Source organism: Harpegnathos saltator, unplaced genomic scaffold (assembly GCF_003227715.2).
Source record: "Harpegnathos saltator strain DR-91 unplaced genomic scaffold, Hsal_v8.6 scaffold625, whole genome shotgun sequence".
NCBI lineage: Eukaryota > Metazoa > Arthropoda > Insecta > Hymenoptera > Formicidae > Harpegnathos > Harpegnathos saltator.
The window spans coordinates 93,175-116,389 of NW_020230455.1; the positions used below are offsets into that span (position 1 = coordinate 93,175).

Here is a 23,215-nt window from a genome sequence, read left to right on the forward strand (position 1 = left end):
AATCATGCAAAACAATACATTCTATTAGTTAGGAAAATTCTAAAACTTTAAATCATTAGAAAGAAAACAAGCTATGATGCTTTCCTTCCTCCATAACACAATTTTATTCAGTAAATTAATTAATAACGAAACAACTGAAACTATATATATATTACGCTTAATTATAAATAGTTTTAGGAGTCGTAATTTTAGGAGTTAGAGTATAAGTACCTTACATTTTTTTATACTACAAACTATATATTGTAAGTCCAAAAAGACGCTCAACTTATGCTCGTAGTGGGGAGACTGCGCCTATAAAAACCGCGGCTAGACGCTCGCGCGGCCACTTCATATTCAAGAAGGAAAACGGTCAAGTCGTCAGAACCATCACGTCAAAGAATCGAAAAGGTCTATTCTTAAAACGTGTAGTGCTTCGCTGTACAAATCTAGAACATTTCAATCGGAAATCCTCACCGACAGAAAAGCCCAGAAAACGAGCTGCGAGCAAGTTCACGTGAGTCTCTCTTCAAAAATTTCTTCTTTGGTTAACCACGTATCAGTTGTAAGAAAACCAACCATTGTAAAGCTAATACAAAGAATTCATAATACATATATATATATATATCTGAAAGTAAAGATAATTTACCTACCGACTTATATATATTAACAACAAAACCTAAAGAATCCAACTGCAACCAGCCTTTTTACGAGACAAGGAACTAAAACATTATTCCTCTTTCATTATCTCAAAACATTTACTAGCTCAAAATAACTAAAAGCGCGTTAAATTCAAGCAGAAACGTAAATCTAACTCGACACATATTCTTGTCCAAGACGTAATAATATGAAAGTAGCAGCGCCACGATTTTTTTCAGAATGGCACGAGGTACAAAATTTTTATTAATTGCATATACTAGCACAAAATAAATACTATAAAATTTGATAGGTGCGTTTCGATTCTGCCAATTTGGTCTTGCCACCTTCAAAGAGGTGATACACTTTCGTCGAGTGTCGTGCTGGCTCAAATTTAAAATAGTACAGAATTGTAAATTATTGGAGTTTTGTTCTGAAATGGTTCATTATTATGGAATTAGTCTAGAACTAACGAGAACTCTCGTCGAAAAGTATATTATGCATTTGCTTCTTGTACTTTAGAAGAGACTGTGTCGTGATGGAACGTGAAGTTAGTTCATATTTTCATTTTCGATTTTTTGGTATTATAAATGCAGAATTTTTTTTTCTTTTTATCAGGAACTATAGAACTATAAAAAATGCTACTGGAACTAATATTGTTTTTCTTTAATTAAAACGTCGTGCTAACTTCACAGACACCCCGAAAGGCTGCGACACTTCTCCAATCCATTTCGGCGCGTGCTCACTCGTCAGACTTCTGTCATTAATAACTTGATAATTATTGTGAAATTTGCAAAGCGGTATGGGACTTTTATGTTTATCTTAACCTGCTCTATGTCTCCACGAATTCTGCAACATTTGTTATGAGACACCCTGTATATTGAATAAGAACACCTTGTAATAGTATTCTTGTCTGTTCTTCAAAAACTTTGTATGTCAGAAAATATTGGGTGAAGTAAAAAGTTCTGAGCGTTTTTCTCTTTATTTCGACGATGAAATTAACAAAGTTAGGATTATCGGATTTAGATCAAATATGCGCTGTTTTGTTCGATAACTTTTGTCCATTTTGAAGGCAATTTCATAATTCCGCGATTGGAGAAGTCTTCGTCCCTATTGGTAAAAAACTTGACCAGCTCATTTTTACAAGCCTCTCTTGAGGCCAGTTTTGTACCATCAAGAAAATTTTGCAAATGCTTGAAAATGTGATAATCGCTTGGAGCCAGGTCTGGGTTATACGGCGGGTGCGATATAACCTCCCATCCAAGCTCTCGGAGCTTCTGGCGCGTCGTCAAAGATGTGTGCGGCCTAGCATTGTCTTGATGGAACACAATACCCTTCCTATTGGCCAATTCTGGCCGCTTCTCGTCGATCGCCTGCTTCAATCTGGTCAGTTGTTGACAGTGTAGGTCCGAATTGAGTGATTGGCCCGATGGGAGCAGCTCATAGTGGATGATTCCCTTCCAATCCCACCAAACACACAGTAAAACTTTCTTGGCCGTTAATCCGGATTTGCGATCGTTTGGACAGGCTTACCGTGTTTGGATCACGATCTTTTTCGCCTGTTGTTCTCGTATGTAACCCATTTTTCATCGCCAGTCACCATCCGCCTAAAAAATGGGTCGATTTCATTACGCTTCAGCAAAGAATCGCAGGCATGAATTCGGTCCAAAAGGTTCTTTTGCGTCAATTCGTGTGGCACCCATACATCGAGCTTCTTTTTGAGACCAGCCTTATGCAAATGGTTCCAAACGGTTTTCTGGCTAATCTTCAGTTCCTGGGCAATGGAATAAGTGCTCGCATGCCGGTCCGACTCGACGATTTCCATGATTTTATCGACATTTTCGACGATTGGCCTACCAGAGCGTGTCTCATCTTCGACGTCCATATTACCAGAACGGAATCGTTGGAACCACCGCTTTGCTGTTGCATTCGATACTGTATTGGGTCCATAAACAGCACAAATTTTTTTGGCCGCCTGCTCCGCTTTTTCCCTTTGGTCGTAGTGGTACTGAACAATGTATCGAATTTTCTCTTTTTTACCTCCATTTTGGAACGTTCTAACACACAACTAGCTTCACCAAACATAAAACTGTCAAAAAACTTTTCTTAAAGCGTTATGTCACCTTTAAGTCGCAATATAGAATGACCAGATGCGACGTATACATCATGAGATATGACCTCACTAAAGCCATCTAGCGGAAAACGCTCAAAACTTTTTACTTAACGCAATATTTTACACATTATTATACATGATTTTATTCAGTATAACATATCCTTTCATTTAATAAAAACGAAATTTTTAAATTATAAAGAAATTGATAAATGGTGAGGATATGTTTAAAATCTTAATATTTTTTAAGAACTGAGAACTCGTAAAGTACTCTTCAAATCATTAAATGGTAAAACTCCTATTTAGAGAACCCACCTCCGATGACCTGGTCTGTTAGATATATTAGGTATGTGAATTAATTCAGTCCGTTTTTTTCTTCCTAAAAAGACTTTAGTATGAAAAAAACATGAAAAAGTACATTAATCAAAGTATTTGCCATCGTTTGCTATTATTCTTTCCATCTGTCTGGCAGTTGTTGCATTCCGTGACGGAAAAACGACTCGTCCTTCGAAGCGATCCATTCATTGAGCCATTTCTCTATTTCTTCATAATTGTTGAAGTGTTGGTCCAAAAGCCCGTGTGCCATCGATCTGAACAAGTGATAATCGGATGGAGCAATGTCTGGTGAATGCGGTAGGTGAGGTAAAATGTCCCAGCCAAGTGCTTCCAAGGTGGCCTTCACAATCTTTCTAGCATGTGGCCGAGCGTTATCGTGCTGGAAGATCACTTTGTCGTGTCTCTTTGCATATTCCGGCCGTTTATTCTTCAATGCGTTGTTTAAACGGATCAATTGTTGTTGGTAAAGTTCGGCAGTAATTGTTTGGCTCTGTTTTAATAGTTCATGATACACTACACCCTTCTGGTCCCACCATATACAGAGCATTATTTTCTTGCCGTGAATATTCCGCTTTAGTATCGATGTGGATGGTTTTCCTGGGTCGCTAATGGATTTCCTTCGTTTGAGATTATCGAAATACATAGGCAGTCTGAAAAGTTCTCGACCTGACACATACATGGCATTAGAAACTGTCAAACTATAATTGTATTGGAAAGTGGCATCCCTGATATAAACCCATATAAAATTTTATTCGATCTGTCAAGTCATTCGAGTAGTAGCACCAGTTGAAAAAGCTTTGTACAAGATGGGTGCCGCATTTGCAAACAATTGACCAAAAACGTATTCGAATGCGTATTTTTCAAGCGTGTTTGGCACATTTTAATCGTTTTAAGCAAAATAAAATGGATTTCAAGTGTCGTTTCATAATTGTTGATGAAACTTGAATTCACCACTATACACCAGAGCGAAAAGAATCTTCCGGAATCACACTTTAATGATGGTATTGAATTACTGGAAAGACGTTGAAATAAATGTATTGAAGTTTCAGGAGATTATATTGAAAAATAAAACATATTTTACGGCAAAATAATTTTCTTTCATTGTTAAGCCGAGAACTTTTCAGACTGCACTCGTATATCCACTTTTCGTCTCCAGTCACAATATGATGCAAAAAACCTTTTCTTTTTGCCTGGCAAGTAAGATTTCAGACATAGATTTTCACCTCTCGATGTCTCTTTCTTTCAGTTCGTACGGCACCCATCTTCCTTCTTTGTAAATCTTTCCCATGGCTGCCAAACGCACAGAAATTGTTGATTGATCAACATTCAGCAATTGCGCGAGCTCATGTCCCACATACTGCACCGCAATATTGCAGGAATATTATAGAAATGTTGCAAGAATATTACTAAAATATTGCATAAATGTGACAATAATATTGCAGAAATATTTAATGTCCTAGGCATAAATCTCGCAGAAATATTGCGGGAATATTGTTATGATATTGTAGGAATATTGTCACAATATCACAGGACTATTGCCACAATGTTGTTGAAATATCGCCACAATCTTGCAGGAATACCTATGAAATATAGCCACAATACTACAGAAAAATTGCAAAATATTGCCAAATATTACTGCAATCGTGCAGGAATGTTGCTACAATATTTCTTAAATAATGCTGCAATATTGCAGGAATATTACTGAAATATTGCATAAATATCACAGCAATATTGCAAAAATACTTAATGTCCTAGGCATAAATCTCGCAAAAATATCTTAAGCGTGGTCTACAATGGCAGTAAGCAATAAAAAGTAAGCGTAAGCGGTAAGAAATAAACCAATCACAGTCGATTATGACAAAAATAATCAACTGTGGTTGGTCCATTTCTTAATATTCACGCTTTCTTCTTATTGCTTACGGCCATTGTAGACCACGCTTTAGAAACACTGCGTTAAATAAAAAAATGTTTGAGACAAATGTTGTTTGGCTTGAAGAAGAAGAAGAAAGCGATAGCATTTTGTTTATAAATGGCGCCACTTTTGAGATATTCACTGACAATCAATTTTCATAAATGGAAATCCGAATTTTTTATTATATTTTCTTTTTCTATCAATTAATTTGAACAATTTTTGTCTGAAACATTTTTTTATTTGGTTAATATTTTTTGAGATATTTAAGGAAAATTTGGTAACTTTTTCAACATTTAACTTACGATATTTCGCTAACTATTCGTCGAAAGAAAAAATAGTATTAGACTTTTTTATTTTATTTAATATCAAGAATATATTAATGGTGCCCTAACTTTTGTTAATTTAATAATTTTGAAATTTCCAAAGATCGATAAGTTAACAAAAGTTAGGGCACTATTATAATAATATATTCTTGATAGTAAGTAAAGTAAAAAAGTCTAATACTATTTTTTCTTTCGACGAATAGTTAGCGAAATATCGTAAGTTAAATGTTGAAAAAGTTACCAAATTTTCCTTAAATATCTCAAAAAATATTAACCAAATAAAAAAATGTTTCAGACAAAAATTTTTCAAATTAATTGATAGAAAAAGAAAATGTAATAAAAAATTCGAATTTCCATTTATGAAAATTGATTGTCAGTGAATATCTCAAAAGTGGCGCCATTTATAAACAAAATGCTATCGCTTTCTTGTCCTCCTTCAAGCGAAATAACTTTTGTCTGAAACATTTTTTTATTTAACGCAGTGTTTCTGAGATATTTGTGATGTGACATTAAAATGGGACACCCTGTATATAAATTGTTTCACACTGCAATATTACGGCGATAATCAGAAATATTACGTGGCGGTCTGTCATGCTGGAATATAGCGGCAATATTCCTGTGATATTGCAATGAGATTTATCATCGCGCAATAATGTTGTAATATTGCCACTATGTTGCCATATAATAGTCACATTGTAACATTGCAGTAATATTCCAGTGATATTGTCTGATATATCGCTCATCTGTTAAGTCAAAACGCAAATATTTTCGGTAATCATAGCTTCAGAATCATAAATTTTATAAGATTTGTAAGATGCTATGAACCATAATTGCTAAAAAGTTTTTATTAAAATCAGTATCTTATCATTATCATTTTTATAATAAAAATACAGATGTAATATTAACGTATATATATATATATATATATATAAGACAATTTTCAATAATAGAAATATAAATATAATGATAGCATAAAGAATAATGTTTATAGAAGTTCTCAATAAGAACTTTTCGCAAATCGAAAAAATTTTATGTCTTATTCAGTAAAGGATTCTGAAACTGAGTACAGCAACCGTCAATAGCGTGACTATAACTATAAACTTTGAGCTAACAGATATTAAAGAAATCGCTAATAATTCTTTTCGGGAATAATTTTTGTAAGAGTTCTCGGGTAAGCTTTTTACAATTTAACCATTTAGTTCTAAACAAAACGGCGTATTTTCATCAGTCTGTCTTTTATGAAAATCATTGATTTCTTAAAAAAAATTGTTATTTTATACCGGAAACTACAAAGATCGCGTTATTAACATTTGTACTTTAAAAATATGTGGGTAGTTTTATTTCTAAATTTTTTTTCAATACGGCGGACTCAACATTGCAGCCGAAATCACGAATTTCATCTTATATCGATTTTTCTAACGTTTTTTCACTTTATAATGCTGATTTATTCAATCTGTCTGATATATCACTCCGCAACATTGTTATAATATTCCTGCGATATTGTAGATTGATATATCACATTGAATTATTCCTGCGATACTCATAAATATTACGTAGTAGTCTATCATGCTGGAATATAGCGGCAATATTCTTATGATATTGCAATGAGATTTATCATCTCGCAATATTGTTGTAATATTGTCACTATATTGCCATACGATAGTCACATTGTAACATTGCAGTAATATTCCAGTGATATTGTAATTTGATATATCACTCCGCAACATTGTTATAATATTCCTGCGATATTGTAGATTCATATATCACATTGAAGTATTACTGCGATATTCAGAAATATTACGTAGCGGTCTATCATGCTGGAATATAGCGGCAATATTCCTGTGATATTGCAATGAGATTTATCATCTCGCAATATTGTAATATTGTCACTATGTTGCCATACGATAGTCACATTGTAACATTGCAGTAATATTCCAGTGATATTGTAATCTGATATATCACTCTGTAATATTGTGATAATATTGCTGGAATATTATATAATAATCTTGTGATTTTGTAATATTGCTACGATATTATAATATTGCTTCAATATTGCTGCAATATTGCAGTGCTGTGTGGGGTTGCGATTGACACGGATCCTCATCGATTAGTGCCTGCAGTTCCTCGTCCTCGAACTTCTTCGGCTGACCTGGACGAGATTTGTCATCAACACTGAAATCATCACTTTTGAAACATCGAAACCATTCTCTGCATGATTTATCGGTGGGAGCACTTTCACCATAAGCTTGTACGAGCATTCGATTAGCTTCAGCGGCTGTTTTCTTCAAATGAAAATAGAAAATGAGAACTTCCCGGAAATGATGCTTTTTTTATTCGAATTTCGACATTTTCGAATCAGAGAAGCACGATATTATTGTTACAAGCCCAAACGTTTATCAACTGAATATTATTGCCAGATATTAAAACTAAAAAATAAAGCCTTTTGCAGACATTAAAGGTTAGAAAATTACATAGTACAGCAATTGACCGCCAGATGGACCGAATTAATTCACACACCTAATATTATAAAGGAGATCTTCCTGAGTCACAATCAAAAGTTTTTAGCTGTCGCTCATTGTTTATTAAAAAATAATTAACAAAAGAAATTTCATAAATAGGATATAATTTTCCGGCACTGTGTACCATACATACTTAAGGAATGAGCACATGCTATACATGTCCTACACATGAATATATTCATCGTACTGTTGACCTACAACTTCATCTGTTCTTTTTAGTTGCAAAATTTTTTTTTTGGTAATTATGTAGAAATAGGGACCACGATATCTATAATTCCGATATCTATAATTTTTACATATGTTATCAAGGATCTGTAATGTTATTCTGTAATGAGTAATGTTCTGAAAGTTTTAACCCGCGCTCATTGTTTATAACAAAGTTATGAACAAATGAAGTTTCATAAATTTTTCCACACAGTTAATCCAAACACAGTGTATATATAGAAATGTAAGGAACAGTACATATAAGCGGAAGAGGGGCTTAGCCCCTCCCCGAATAAATCCTAACCTAACCTAACTTATTGTATCTTTATATATTTTTGGACATCGTTGAACAAATTCTTTTAAGATCTATCACCTAACCCAATTTAATTTATTATATCTGCATACAATTTGGTGTTGTGGGTTTTAAGGAAATCTTTTCATATAAAGATGCAATAAGTTAAGTTAGGTTTGAATTTATTCGGGGAGGGGGTGCGGGGAGGGGCGATGCCCCTCTCCCGTTTATACGTACTGTTTCCCACATTTCTATATATACACTTTCGAAAAATTACGTTACATTCATACAACTTTTTTTGTTAATAACTTTTTAATAAACAATGAGCGACGGCTAAAACTTTTTGATTGTGACTCAGGAGGGTCTCCTTGATAATATATCTAACAGACAAGGTCATTGGAGGTGGGTCCCCTAAACAGGAGTTTTACTCATTAAATTTTTATTCGGAAAGTTTTCCTCTATTTCTGATACTTCTGATGATATATGTATGTTTCGAAAGAAAAGTACCGACTTTTTTCAAAGTATTTCATCCTTTAAAAAACCAATTAGGTACGTACAAAAAACTTGTACTCTTTATTTTAGTCTAGATCAGTGCTCGGCAAAATCTACACGCTTCTTCCGATTTTCAGCTCGCTCCGCCTACCGCAATTCCTCTTATATCTTCCTCTGCACGCGGTCTACGAGACGCGCGAATCAGTGACGTATGACGCGTGAATTTTTTCCAAAAGCCTTCTATTATACAATTTGTAACTGCGAAACTCAAAAACAATTTGGGATAATAAGTTGAAAGGAATACACACGTTATGCACAATATAGACTATGATGCTTTATTATTAATAAATTGTCCAATCGTCTCCATTATCAATAATTGCCTGGCATCTCCGAAGTATACTTTCTACTAATTTTATAGCATAATCTTGAGACAAAGACCTCCATATAAATCGAATCTGTCGAACTAACTGCTTGACTAACGGTCTTCTTTCTTCGAGGATTGAACTTCATGAGTGTCCAAATATTTTCTATGGGATTTGCATCTGTCGACTGTGAAGGCCAATCCAGTAATACGTTAACATTATCTTCTTGTTTCCATGCAGTACAAAGTCTACTCCGATGCTTTGGATCATTGTTCCCTTACAATAGCCAATTTCCATTTTTTTTTCGTAAACCACCTTTGGACAGATGGTAATAAAGCCCTCTGATATATATTGACCATTTTGGCAACATTCAAATTCTCTGTGAAGATGGGCAAAATGCTAAATTCCTGCTTTGAGAAACAATCCCAGATGTGCACTTTTACCGAATGTTTAACAGTCCGTTGGATGAGTCTACTGGTGTAGATAAACCAGGCATGATTGATAGAAGAATTTACCCAAAAAGAAATTTCGTCCGAAAAAATTACGTTGTCAAACAGATTGTATAAGTATTATTATTAATCTTTCAAGCGTCATACTGAGCCTCGCACGGCTTGTAAGCCGTATACCGGGGAAATAAATAAATGCTACATACATAAACATATATACATATATATATATAACTTATATACATACATACATATACCTACATACACAAACAAACATATATGTACATATATAAAAGGAATAGCGACAGATGGAGCAAGCTGAAAACCGTGCGAAGTGTGTAGATCATGCCAAGCTCTGGTCTAAATTATTACGTATTTCAAACTCATCAAAATCAGCGAGGGATACTTCTATTCGTTTTTTGTAAGTGTTGAACTATTTACTTTTATTATAGAACTATGAATTTTTATTTTGATTTGATATGATTTGATTTTTATCTTGTCTTTATGTCTCTTTATACTGACTTCATATTTATTTTTGGATAGTTAACCTATTTTTTCTATAATGTATTGGGTCTATGCATAATTCTGTAACGAAAATCGAGTAAATTTTAAATGCAAAACATGCAGCAAAAAAAATGATTTTAGTCAATTAAATATGTTCCATTCTGTTCAATGACTTTCTGCTATCTCTGCACGAACTTTATTATCCCTCTTTCATAAAAGTCCTGAAATTTTTAGGCAAAGAAGTCATCCAAGTAGTTTTTGAAGGCGTCCAAGCAACTGAAGGTTTTATTATTCAAATTGTCCTGTAGCACCCGGAACAAGTGATAGTCTGAAGGTTCAAGGTTCGGACTATACGGTGCGTGCACCAAAACATCCCACCTAAACCGCAATAACTTTTGCCGAGTCATCAGAGAAACGTACGGTTTAACGTTGTCCTAGTAGAACACAACGCCCTTTCTATTCGCCAATTTGAGTCGCTTCTGATCGATTGTTCGCTTTAATTGGGCCAATTGTGAGCAGTACTTAGTCGAGTCAATCGTTTTGTTGGACAGCAGTTTATAATAGACAATTTCTTTCCAATTCCACCAGACACTGAGCATGATCTTCTTTGGTAATCTAGCCTTTGCGACCGTCTGAGCATCTCCCCGCGCTTCGACCACGATCTTTTTCGACTGTCATTGTTGTAAACAATCCATTTTTCATCGCCATCCGCTTTAAAAATAGTTCATTTTGATGGCGTTTGAATCGCAAATTGAAATTCGGCCCATTAAATTCTTTTCACTCAGTTTGTACGACACCCTAAGCTTCAAGCTTACTTACCATCCTAAACTTCCATAAATGTCTCGAAGCAGTTGATTGGTGAATGTTGAGATTATGTCCGATCTCTGTAGTCGTCAAATGCCGGTCGGAGTCAATTAGAACCTTAATTTGGTCGAATGAATGGTGATTGGCCGATCAGAGCAAGGAGCATCTTCAAAATCAAAATCTCCACGAGATTTCGCAAACCACTTTCGATACACACTTTCGCTTGCGACATTCTTTCTGTACACGGCGCATATCTTTTCATGAGTTTGCGACGCGTTTTTGCCTTTTCGGAAATAAAAAAGCGAAATGCACCGAAAATACACATTTTTTCTCCTTCTACGTATATTCAAAATATATAATAATTAAACTTCGTATACATCACAGATCTCGATGAATACTTTCTTAAAATGTCGCAAAAATTTCAGCTTCACTTAAGGGGATGCTGAACGTGAAAACTTTATCGACAGAGAATTGTCAAAATTTGACATTTTTTCTGCAAAGTTTACGTCGTTTTAAATACTTCAGAATTAAATATGCTTTTATACGATGAAAGTACGTACAAAAATTAATTGGAACATCACTCAATATATGACGAAAGCGATAAAAAATTTTTTAAATAAAATTTCGAATTGACAGTTAGCGTAATATTTATCTAATACAAAAGTTTTGCAGCTTGTATGTACCGAAACTCTGGATGCTCCAATGAGGAAAAATTTACAAATAATTTCTAACAACTCAAAATTTAGATAGGAAACCTAAAACGATACGAAAACTTTGCAGAAAATTTTTTTAATATATGCGGTTAGGTTTTCCGATAAATATGATAAAGCAGAGCAGAGGAATAGTTCACGAATGTTCTTATAGCCGGCACTGCAATTTTCCCGCAGATATGATAACGAATAATACGAATGTATTCATAAGTATATACATATAGATATACAGGGTACGTACGGTATTTGAGGACAAATTGACATTAAAACTAATTTGTTCATATTTTTTGCAAAATTTATTATAATTCCATGAAATTTTTACACGACGTTAATTGACTCCTAGACTATATAATTACTCAATAAAATCCCCATTAGCGGCAATAACGGACTCAATCCGGGGTCGGAAACGATTGCATGCCCGAATCAAATGCTCTTTGCTCATTTTGATTATTGTTGTGTAACGGTAACGCCCGCGGGGTTCGGTGCGATCGGTCGCCCCACCGTCGCGCCCGGCTCGCCGCTTCCGCGACGCCTCGCTCGCCGCCGCGTCGGTGCGTTACTCGGGTGAAGGAGGGAGGTGCAAGGTTGCTTCTCGCAAGAAATGTGTATCCGGCGTTTTGGTGTGTTTAGCAAGTGTGGTGCGCCCCGCGAGGCGCCCCGTTTATTTAAAAAGATATTCGGTTCTATATATATATAAATGTATGTAGGCGGGCTCGCTGGCTCGGTGTGGCGTCGGCGATGCCCGTTCCTCGGTGCCCGTGACTCCCCGCTTAGCCGCAAGGATGGTCCCCTATCCGCGGGGTCAGAGGGGATGTTCCGCGGCCTCTTGGCAGTCCGACGTCCTCGGCCACGAGTCCTGTTGAGGGCGCTTTACGCCAGCTGTTCTTTCGGATAAGCGATAGGTGGTTTATTCCGGCCGCTTATCACGGACACAAAGTCGGACAAGCACTGATAATTCCGCGAACCGATGCTTAGAAATATTCTGTGTCGGTGGCTAACTGCTGCCGACACAGACGGACGAACACTTATATTCGCGCACAGGAACTTAGAGACTATTCTACGTCGGTGGCTAATTGCTGCCGACGTAGACGGACGAGCACTTATATTCGCGAGACGGTGGCTAACTGCTGCCGTTCGTTCGGAAACAGAAACTTAGTCTATGTCGGCGCGGCGGCTAACTGCTGCCTAACGTCGACGGACGAACACTTAGAAATCGCGGAACGGTGGCTAACTGCTGCCGTTCGTTCGGAAACAGATACTTAGTCTATGTCGGCGCGGCGGCTAACTGCTGCCTAACGTCGACGGACGAACACTTGGAAATCGCGGAACGGTGGCTAACTGCTGCCGTTCGTTCGGAAACAGATACTTAGTCTATGTCGGCGCGGCGGCTAACTGCTGCCTAACGTCGACGGACGAACACTTGGAAATCGCGGAACGGTGGCTAACTGCTGCCGTTCGTTCGGAAACAGATACTTAATCTATGTCGGCGCGGCGGCTAACTGCTGCCTAACGTCGACGGACGAACACTTAGAATTCGAGAACAGGTACTTAGAATTATTCTATGCCGGTGGCTAACTGCTGCCGACACAGACGGACGAATACGGTAAATTCGCGAACAGAGACTTAGAAATGATTCCGTGTCGGTGGCTAACTGCTGCCGACACAGACGGACAAGTACGGTAAAATCGCGATGCCTGATCGGCCGACGAGGCTCGGCTGCCGGGTCTTGTAAAAGTTCCCAGTGGTTCGGTACGGTGTGGAAGCTTTACTCACCGGCGAATGCCTTGCCTTCTCGTCGACTTCTCTTCACGATTCTCGCTGGAGCTCTCCTTGGTAGCTGATCTGACTGACTGACTGTCTCTCACGGTCTGCCTCGATCTCTCGTCGAGAGCGGGTTTTATATCCTAAATTCCTCTCGACGATCGGTGGCCGATAATCGGGGGATTAGTTCCCCCGATTTCCCGGAAAGTCGCGCATGCGATTTCCTCGAATTACCCCTTTCTGGGGGGGACCGATCTTCCCCGACCGTTTCGGAGAATTCGGCCTTTCCCGGCGGTCTGGCGGGTTGCCGCGGAATAGGTGTTGCCGGGTGCTTAGCGAGGATTTCTCGCGATCGTGTGACGATCGGTGGTCGCCGTCACACGATGGTAACGGGGGTAAAACTCCTCGTTACAGTTGTTGTTATAGCATCCTTCAGTGATGAAATATTATTATGAGAATGTTTACTGGTCTCCTGCTCAACTACGCCCCATACGTAATAATCCAGGATTAAGGTCTGGGGAGCTAGGTGGCCATAAATTTGGGGTAATGTGGTCATAGAAATTTTCGGTCATCCAATCTTTTGTCGTCATGGCTTTGTGTGAAGGAGCAGTCTTGCAGGAATATGTATGGTCTGTCCACACGTACACTATCAATCCAGGGTTTCACAACTGTTTCTAAAACCTCGATGTAGGCGGCAGCATTCACCCGAAGCCCCTGACGAAAAAAGTGGGGTGGCATTATATGTCCTTCGTTGCTCGCAACTCCTAAAACCATGATAGTTGCTGGAAACTTCGTGTGCATAACACGGGGAACCTCTGTAGGATGTGAGCATAATCACCTGTCATTTCTCCGATTGATTTTTTGGTCTTGGTCGAAATCTTTTTCGTCAGAAAAAAACCACAACATTTTAGAAACTTCAGGGTGCTTAAGCTTGTTCAAAAGACGTTTCAAGTGAATCTGATGAATTTAAGAAAAATTCGTCCGCCATATTGGCGCCATTTTGAATTTTTAAAATCTGACTTCAGATTCGTAATCAGCAGCCAAAAATCTTAAAAGAACCATTTCGGCTGAATTTTTTGGACATTATTATTGGAATATAAATGTAAAGCTGCTATATTTTTTAATTGGACATGGTCAACTTTGACCCCCTATATTTCTTAAACGGGGCATATGCTCATCTTGAAATTTTGCAGGGATTTTTGGGTCATCATAAGTAACCATTTGGCATAAAAAAAGTTTCAAAAATCGAAGTACCGAAAACGGGCATTTTTTGCATGGGGCTTGCCGAGGTTCTTTGACGAATAAGCGCTCTTGTCTATGTAGCGCTCAGGGCCGGCGCACGCGCCTCACTCGCGTGTACCTAGTCCGTGATTAGTAATCATAAGTAGTGTCTTTTAAGACGCTCATACGGTTCTGTTGTGATTAGTTTACGACATTTTAAGACTGTGCTTGAGACAATTTTAAATAATAAGAATCAATTATGAACAATACCGAGATTTAACCTGCTTTCGTATTTGTATTGCTTAAATAATGAAAAGTTAATAAAATATGTATTGCCTTTATTTTTTACATAATAAATGAATAAAATATTGTCTGATTGCACAATATTATCTGAAAATAAAGACAAATGCAAATAGTAATATGTTTTGCGAGCTGTGAGCGTTCTCTTATTCCAAACATTGCATACTTACGTGATAATTAAATAGTATCATTAAACTTAAAGATTAATTTACTGATGAAGCGTATATATAGGAATATACATATTTGTAACAGTGATTAAAAATAAAATATTTGAATTAACGTCTTTTAAGTGCTCTCCTTTTATTTTTTTATAATAGAAAATACAAAGAACTTATTTAAAATTCAGATTGTGTGATATACTCACGTCACGGTCTACATTTACTTATTATCGCTTATGCACGTTAGTCTTTCAATACATATTTTCCTTACACGTTTTGATTATTGCGAGTAATATTGCTATAGCCTCAATGATTTATTTTCTGAACCAACTTGACCATTGAGGCTATAGCAATATTCCTCGCAATAATCGAAACATGTAAGGAAAATACACTGCAATACTTGTCGGACGCAATTTTGCTAAAGGAAGAAATTGTTTGTTTTAGCATAAAGTATCATGTCCTGTACTCCGAATGCGGGAATTTTTGATCACCCTGTATAATTGTCGTATATCTTCCACGTAATTTGCAAACGCATTAATATTAATTTCATAGCAACAAGAAAGTGTTTGTAAGATCACTCCAAATCGTCGAATTAAATTTTCATTTACGCCAGTAATTTCAGCGCTCTTAATAGCATCTTTAAAAAATCTACGAGCGGTATTACCATCGTTAGTATTTTCACCACCTTGTTTCGGTTGACTTACAATAAGTCCTATCTGCTTAAATTTGTCTTGAATCTTGCGTTTCCTTCGCTTAAATGCAATTTTTTCAGTAGAGTTTTTAAGTTGTTATTTTTTTATGCGCAATTTAAAAGATATATGCAATAAACATTCAAAATTACGAATCCGCGAATATAAGCTAGATATACCAAATGCATACATATCCGAATTAGGTATCATTTTACGCTTATCTTTATCATTCATCGTTTTTGGTGTAGCACCAAAAATATAACATTTCTGAGTCGATTTATTATCAGCTAATGCGTTACAAATTTTGCCATCAACCATTGTTAAAATAAGAGTTGTGTTTACTGATACTGAGTTAGAAATTTCTACAGTAATGGGAGATAAAACAGATATTTGTTGCTTAATTTTCTTGGTTTCTACTTTAATTAGAGCAGCCGACTTTTTTGCAAAAAATAACTTAATTGGACGACAATATCTTGTCGACGATGACCTTAAATTTTGCCAGATAATTGTTTTCTTACCATTTTCATCAGTATAATTTAAATCAGTGCCCGGAATTACTTGCACGATCGGGCCGATTTCTGAGAGCTACGCCTCCTTACTTCCCCTTACCGCTCCAGCCCGCACGGCGGACCTAGAAACTGACAGTCGCGAGGCGCTGTCTCAGGCACGTCACATGAGACAGTCACATGAGACGCTTCATAGTTTAACATAGCTGAAATTAATTTATTTATTAAAACAACTCCATAGGCATTTTTTATAGTTTACTAATATAATATAAATATATATTAATAGAAATATTAATATAAGTAATATTCTTAATATAACTATAATATATACTGTATACACTGTAATATTCTTAATATAACTATAATATACAGTGTATATTATAGTTATATTAAGAATATTACTTATATTAATATTTCTATTAATATATATTTATATTAATATTAAGACTATATTATATTAGTAAACTATAAAAAATGCCTATGGAGTTGTTTTAATAAATAAATTAATTTCAGCTATGTTAAACTGTGAAGCGTCTCATGTGACTGTCTCATGTGACGTGCCTGAGACAGTGCCTCGCGACTGTCAGTTTCTAGGTCCGCCGTGAGGGCTGGAGCGGTAAGGGGAAGTAAGGAGGCGTAGCTCTCAGAAATCGGCCCGATCGTGCAAGTAATTCCGGGCACTGATTTAAATGAAGCGGTACAAAGCAAATCACAAATAAATATTCGTCTGTATATTATTGTTTTATTCTGTGAATATTTGTTTATATAAACTGTGACCTCCACTACCGTCACACCCCCATTTACAAATTAATAATAAAGAATTATTGCACAAATCCGATAAGACGCTATTAATAACGGCTTCTTGGATTTTAATCAGTCGTTTTACGGTACAATCTATAATACTTTGTAATTTTATTTCTGCAAACGTTTCACTTATTGAAATATTATCCTGAGGCGGATAACATAATTCTTTCGTTTTGCGTACAACATAATACGGCGGATAAAGATCATGATGCCTTTGCTTAGCTTAGGTTTGTGTTAATTTATACGTATGAACCGAATGACATGAATCTAGAAAGTAAGTCAATGCCTCTTCATCGGTATATTTTATGGTTTTGACGCATCTTGTATCCTAGCTTTTTTAATTTGTGTTGCTACTTACGCAGATCCAGATAATACTTCTTTGAAAATAGTAGCTGCATCTCTTTTGCCTGAAGCTCGAAGACTCATCTCAGCTGCCATATAAATTTCTTCACAACTTTTCGTCTCCAATAATTCTTTCGCTTTATTTCTTCTAGATTTCTAACCGCATTCCGTAAAAAGTTTACGAGGACGACCTTTTCTTCTAGTATCTTCGTTATTTTTATTATCAAAATTTATGTTAACAATTCCTTCTGGAATTGTAAAATCTGTATCAAGCCAATCCGAATAAGTGTTTAAAAATGCCCTCTTTATTCGTCGACATTTAGTCCAACGAATATTTATTTTTGATATGAAATTGATATTAATAATTTTATTTGTTTGTCAATAACCTCATTGCGATCTTGCAAATTAAAATATGAGACAACAAAAGCCATCAGGTATTCACTGCGAGACGTATTGTTGCTATTTACCCATATATCAAATATACGTCTTCGCGGAATTGAAGTCGTCGAAAATATAATATAACTTTGATATTAGCAAATATTATCAGCTGAGCTTTGGATATAAAATTGTTGAAAGTTTATAGATTAAAATAGCCAAATATGACAATAGGGTATTGTGGGGATTTTTTTATAACCTTTGCTGAATATGAAATAAAGAAAAAAATTGTCTACCTACGTATGCATCAAATAAAAAATAGAAAGATCTCTCTTATTATTTATAACTTAAAGGTTTAGAACATACTTTTATACAACTTTTCCATTTCGGAGATCGGGAATATCTTTCTCTACCAGGAAGTTATTGAATTGTCAATCAAGAGAATGTTTGACAAACGCCAAGGCGTGGAGACGGCGCACGTTGTTTCATTAGTGCCCCTAACGACCGTTTAACGTTATTAGTGTGTAAAGATTGTGTCGATACAAGCGCTGACTATCCAAAATAAGTATCGAATGGCAATTAGCATTCGGAATTAACTTGGAAAAATTGAATTATGTCCCTCCAGATCGGTGTTTTAACCTACTGTGTAGCGGCTGGAGCAATTTCGTGACTTGTATTTCAGACACATGTAATATTAAAATAATATTAATATACTAAATTTATAACAGCATTAAAATTGACCTTCGAGTCATTTCAAATTAATTGCAATGAATTTAACTTGAAGTAGAACACATTACTTCTACATGATATGTGTTGTTTCAAACAGAAAAGATAAATGATTATCTTACTGATTTTTTTTTCCTTAATTGAGTTATCGATTTTGTTATCTAATTAATACAAATTTCTGTACAATATAAATAATACAAATAATACAAACAATACAAATAATACAAATTTCTTGGATAAATCTTTTTGTTTCCTAGCTTATTCGTTAGACTTTACTTTTTCTTTTAGAGATTAACATTATTCTCAAACACTTTTGTAAGGATTTCCTCAATTTTAAAACGTTTGAGAATAATGTTAATCTCTAAAACAAAAAATAAAGTGTAACGAATAGGGTAGGAAATAAAAAGATTTATCCAATAAACAGAACTTGTATTAATTAGATAATAAAATCGATAATTCGATTAAAGAAAGAAAAATCGGTAAGAAGAATTGTTACGTCCTGGAGGAGGAACGCAACTTGACGCTTGCTTTCGCAAGTTCCGACGTACTCGCAAGTCTGCGGTGCAGATCAAGGATCGGAATGACCCCTTTATCTGGCGCGGACGTACGTCGGTGGTCCTTTATTTGGGTCAAGAAACTGAATCCTTTTACCTGGGATAGGACCGTGAGCGACGGTTGAGGGAAGGGAGAATTTTTTGGTTGAGAATAATTATTTGGAAACCGTGATTGGCTTACAATTATTGGGTGAGTGCAAAAGTTCGTGCGGAGTTTGTGAGTAAAAGTCACACAGTGATTAGGCAAACAAAAATCTTTATTCAATCAATGATATATTCTCCATCGTTTTCTATAATCTTTTCCCAACGTTCTGGCAGCATACGGATGCCTCGATCATAAAAACTGTGCGGTTTAGATTCGAAGAACGAAGAGACGCCGTTTTTTAAGGCTTCCAAATAGTCAAAGTTTTTTCCATTTAAATAATTTTGCAATGACCGGAACAAGGTCTGTTCTTCTGTTGCAATTCGCGGATTATTGAGCACTAAAGTACGCAAAACATCGTCATCAATGTCAGGAGGTCGACCAGAGCGTGGCTCGTCTTCAAGGTTAAATTCTCCGCGCCGAAATTTAGTAAACCATTTTTCCACAGTTCGTTTAGCTGGTGCTTCATCCTGATAAACATCCTGAATGTTTTTTACGGCTGCGGCAACGTTTATTCCCTTCCGAGACTCGTAAAGCATAACATGCCGTAAATGCACCTTATCGATACTCATTTTTAAAGTGATATTTCTCGAAGCAGTTTGTATGAAAACAAATGATTTTTTTTTAATAACAGCTGAAGACGTCACCTTTCCAACGTTATATAATATGTAGATGGAAGTATTAATGACAACACTTTACGACGCTTATAACTCCATCTATTGAAACTCCGCACGAACTTTTGCACTCACCCAATACAAACAACTTGTTTTATTAGTAATTAGACGGATGTTCACAATGAAATAAAATTTACAAGCTTTTATAATGTGTACGTATATATATATATATATGTATAAATAATCGCGGTTTGAGCAAGGATTCTTGATTATTCCGAACAATATTCCAATAGAGGAAGATCTAGTGACGGAGAGGCACGAGGTGAGGGGGAAGATCGCGATAAGGATACTTCTGAGGGAGAGGGAGAACGAATAGGTATGAGGCCCCGTAGTAAGGCCGCGTGGAAGCCTCGCGTGCCTCCTCGTAGAGGAGAAGTTAGAGGGGAAGATGTCGGGGATGGGCTCCAAGATAGAAGAGAGCTTGAGGCAGAACGGTCGTCTACCGGACTCAAGGATGTTGGAGAGTATGAGATAGGAGAAGTTACTGGGGGAGAGTCAGGAAGGAACATAAGAGGAAAATGCGCAGATCTTAAAATGTTCGATTCGTTATGGCGGATAACGTAATCTGGACGATCTTATAATACAAGTATTAAAGAGGCGCCCTCAAAATCCTCGCGGCTTGTACAGTTTTCCGTGGTGGTTATCTCTGACTGTGATTGAAAAGATTGAGCCACTGAAATCGGATTTAACAACTGAGGAGGGATGCCAAGGGGAATAGGGAGAAAAAGGAAACAGGAGGGCAAAGAAAAGAGAAAAAAAAAGATAAGAGAATAAAAAGAAAGGGGTCACTCTGACAAAGGAAAATATACATAACTTACTGCTGGTTCTATGGTGCGAGTCGACTATGAAAAGTGTAATTGCTGCGTGTTGGTGAGGATGGACCCAAATTGCGCCAAGAACTAGAAACTGGTCTCAGCAGGATCTCTCGCAATGTCTCAAGGATGCACGAAATCGTTGCACAGAAGAATTGACAACTGAAGAACTCTGATCTGCCTCACTAGTAGGGTTGGTTATTAAGAGATCCTGAAGGGGTGTTGAAGAGAAGACTCTGTCCTGGCTGCGGGTCGGTCGGGAGGAGAAGTAGAAGTGATATAGCCTTTTTATTTTATCAAAAACATCACCTCGATCGAGAGGTGGGGTTTGGGAAGTTGCGTCAGGCTCCAAAGTTTATGTCTAAATATGGGTATAGGATTTTGTTGCAAACTTTTCGGAGGTGGGGTTTTAGATAAATATGATAAATATGATAAAGAATAGGGTATCTATGGCAGTAAAAGATTTCAAGGTTCCGCTAGAGTTAGTCAGAGGTTGTACGCGATAAGAATTTATAAATAACATGGGAAAGCATGAGTTTCCGAAGATCAAAGGCTAGTAATATCATATAACAGCCTGAAAGATTGTCTGGTCGGTCCGTCTTCAAAGGAAATTATTGCTCCGAACGGGAAGTTATTTAAGGTTATTTGGAGAGGAGATATATGGCCAAAATGACTCGGCGGATCTTTTCCGACGGAAATAGAGGAAACTCCGGTGATTAAAGCAGAGAGAAAAAGAAAGAGAAATCTGTGTGTGTGACGTCACTGTTCTCGGAGGGTCGCGGAATATGAACATTTGGTCGTATAATATAAAATGCAATCCGCCCTACTTGATCACAAATTCAAAATACGCGGAGTCCGCAGGACGTAACAGAATCAATTATTTTTTCTGTATGAAACAATATCATGTACAAGTAATATGTTCTACTTCAAGTCAAATTCATTGCAATTGATTTGAAATGATTCGAAGGTGAATTTTAGTGCTGTTATAAATTTAGTACATTAGTAATATTTTTTAATATTACATGTGTCTGAAATACAAGTCACGAAATTGCTCCAACCGCTGGCTGGACATCCAATCATAAAATGCTCGATAACTTCGAAACCGCTTATTCAAAGTGAAAAAAATTATAGTGCTTTGAAAAGGTCTGAAGAAGGGCTACAAGAATATACAATAAAAAATAGGGGGCCCTATTTAAAAAATTCAAAATGACCTTGACCTGACCTTGGCGACGCCACCCAAGATCAAACTCATAAATAGATCTTTTGAAACCCTACAATTTTTATTTAAAACATTTTTTTCTAAAATGCTTAGCTTTTGTAATATTTCACCGTCCCAGTACTTTTATACACTCTGTATGTTGACGAAGGAGAAGCAAAATTCCTCTTTTTGCATTTCTCATTTCTAAAAAATAAACTAATCCATCCCAATACAATATATCCTAATATACATGCTTTTTTATAGTTAATTCTATTAATTACTAAAAAAATTGCGATTTTTAGTGAAATAGTACTTCTAAATCTTTACCAAAACTTCTCCTTTGGTTAATAACTTTTTAATAAACAATGACCGCCGAAATTTTTTGCAAATTACTTAGGGATATGTTCTTGATATAACTTATATGAAGTTCAAGGTCAATGGCAAGACGTCTCTTAATATACATAATTACTATAATTTCTATGGTATGATGTTTCACATTCGATGATGTATTAATTATAAGGGAAAACTAAAAAATAAATATAGGAGATAAAATGTAAATCTATACAGCGTGTCGAAGTATAATGAATATCATCATCCGATTATATCGTTGGACAGACTCGCCAATAATGAAAGAATAACTGAACGTATGAGAGAGAACAAATAAAGTAACTGAAATAACTGACTTCTGTAAGAGATAAGTAAAATACGAGCTACAAAAATCATGTTTTCCTTGAAAAGTTCCTAACGACAATTTTTTACTCAATCTTTCTACATATAGGACGTTTGTCTGTTGTGAGAAACTTTTTGAACTGATAACATTCAGTATATAAAATTTGTTCGAAGACAAACTTTATTCATATGTCTGAAAAAAACTATGCACCTCGAATAAGCTAAATAGAAAACTCGAACAGAATTGTGCACTTCGAATAGCAAGTCCTACTCACACATCATATAACAGGAAGAATGATGACATTTGACCTTTATTATACATGTACATAATGCATTATTCTAATGTTATGCGATGTTCTACTTTAGAATACGACAAATAGTAGCGACGAAAATGCAAACGAGACAGAGCGCGGTTGATGGAAGGTTAATACTCACACAGCACACTTTATTTCAGAGACGTCCGATAGACATCATTCTGAGATACTATAATATCTTGGGGATATACAAATGTCCGTTGTTAGATTCTACAGATATCTTACGGATATCCTTTTTAGTAACTTTAGTTCCTTTTCAGAAACTTTTAGTTTCCAAAAGTTATTACTAAAAGATGTATCCGTAGGATATCTATGAGATCTAAAACAACGGATATTTGTATATT

General features: G+C 36.1%; 1 protein-coding gene across 1 annotated transcript in view; it reads left to right on the forward strand.

The window, feature by feature from the left end:
• The first annotated feature begins 345 nt into the window (after positions 1–345).
• Positions 346–23,215, forward strand: part of LOC105191040 (fatty acid synthase) — a 102,934-nt gene continuing 80,064 nt past the window's right edge. Inside the window, exon 1 of the mRNA XM_025304546.1 lies at positions 346–493. The gene's annotated coding sequence lies outside the window, so the exon portion shown is untranslated. The remainder of the gene's footprint in view (positions 494–23,215) is intronic.